Source organism: Dicentrarchus labrax, unplaced genomic scaffold (genome assembly GCF_905237075.1).
Source record: "Dicentrarchus labrax unplaced genomic scaffold, dlabrax2021, whole genome shotgun sequence".
Taxonomy (NCBI): domain Eukaryota; kingdom Metazoa; phylum Chordata; class Actinopteri; family Moronidae; genus Dicentrarchus; species Dicentrarchus labrax.
Window position 1 is genome coordinate 26,049,070 of NW_026136702.1, and position 2,264 is coordinate 26,051,333.

Genomic DNA, 2,264 nt, shown 5'->3' on the forward strand with positions numbered 1-2,264 from the left:
ATAAGCTTTTCATAAGGGCCTGTTAAGGGCCCATTAACAGATGAATCCAGCCATGTTTAGATCAGTGGTTCAATATAGATTTTGAGATTTCATAATAATGATAATAAAACAAACAAATCTGGACATTTAAACTATCATATAGCAAGTTTCACTGATATTTCAACTTAAACATACAATATTTAGTGTCTGCAACCAGGGGGTCTCTCAAATTGAAACAATAACAAAAGTTTGATGATGGTGAAGTAGTGTGGGATCATGGGAGTTGTTGTCTTTACCACCATTGCTGTCATTGCATTGCAGTCAGCTTCTCCCGGTTAGGATTCCTTCAGTGTTCATGGTTCAGGAGGTTTCTACCGGGAGCCCAATTATCCACAGAGGTCTCCTCCTCTCCAAAACAAACTGATTAAAACCGCTAAACACACAGAATAAAGCAGTTCCACCTTAAAAATCACTGCTTCTCCCACGCTGTTGGACAGACAAAGGACGTCCCGGAGGGGCTGCGAGCCGAGCTGCTGCTAACGTTAGCTCAGCTTGTTTCTCTGATAACTTAAGATTCAGACGTCCGATGACTAAAATCCTTCATCCGGTTCAAATCTAGAGTTAAAAAGCACCAAGATCTAAATAGTGGATGGTAAAAATGTGGCTTCAGACTGTATGACAGCTTCTGGCAGGCAACTGGTGAAATGCAGCATTACCTGAATAAAATAACAGTTTGAACATTGTTGGAAACATTTGGGATAATGGAAGTACACAACTTTATAGTTATATAGTTATTAGCTTATACGCATTTTAATGCAGAAATGTTACAGATTATGGCTTTATTTCTTACTAGTCTATCTGTGCCAATAGATCCTGCTAAAATGTAGAATTCAAATTCTTGTAACAAAATCTTGTTTCAAATTTGATGATGAAGATTCATAATGCACAACTTGTTGTATGTCAATGTGTCAAAATGAACTTTTTGTTGTCTGGGTTTTGCTTGAACTCCAACAATAAAATTGCAAAAAAATCTAAAGTCAGATCTATAAGCTACCTTAAAGGAATTAAAACATTTTACCACCTACACTTCCATTGATTTTCAACTGCTCTTTCCTTATACTGTGTGCAGCAGCAGCTTCAGTGCTCCGTCAGGATATGTTCAGGCGCATATTGAGTGTAGGTCACCCACGGTTTTGCAGTATTCACAGCCCATCACACAGTCACTGCTAGTTACATGCAAATAACGTGAATATATATATATATAAAAGTATAAATATAAAAATAATGTGAATATATATATATATAATTTCCACATTAAAATCCTTCAAAAGACATCGACTCCTTCTACCTCTTGAAAATATGCAAATTTCAGTCCATTCTCATTGTATGTGAACTGGTGTATCACACTTTGAGTTGCATACTGGACCAGGGTTGACTTCCAAACTAAACTTCTAAATATGTCACAAATCATTCTAGTAGGCCCCGGCCCTTAAAATCAGATTTTCAATGAGCACAGAGAAACTTTCCACTTTCAGCAGATGAATGTGAAAACATCCTTCTAGTGTCAGACTCTGCACAGACACCATTCAAACAGCACACTGTAGGAACAAGTAGAAACACTGATTTCTGACTGGAGGGGGACATTAACTGACATTTCTAGCTCAATTAATTACACTTTGACATTTTCTGCTATTTCTACCACATCTTCAATCTTTATCATTTCAATTATTTCAGAACTTTTAACAGCAAAACTTTAGCAGCATGTGTAACTTTTGTTGTGACAATTTATCAATTCTCTTTTTTATGTGTATGTTTGTTTGATGGTTCTATGTGCTAAAACCTCAAAAAATGTCCAATCGAGTATAGTGAACTTTGTGTCTTACTGCTTCTTTGGTGTTTTTTTTATTGGCAATAAAACAATTAAATTAAATGAGGACCTATGGGCTGCCATACAGTCTGCACACCTTTGCAACTCCAACCGACAACAACGCAGGTGAATAAAAAGCTCCACTGTGGAGGCTACAGGGAGAAAGAGATGGAGAGTGTGTTTGTAGACAGAGAGCCAATGGGAGACGGAGGGGGGGAGCGTGTGTTTGCACTCAGTGTGTGGATGCGTGTGTGTGTGTACCCCGTGTGCGCGGAAAGAGAGAGAGAGAGAGAGAGAGAGAGAGAGAGAGAGAGAGAGAGAGTAGGGGGCCGTCCTTTCTACAGTGGACCTGTCACACACAATATTTAGCATGAAGTCAACCCCCAACCCCACACCCACACCCCCACCCCTTCCTCCC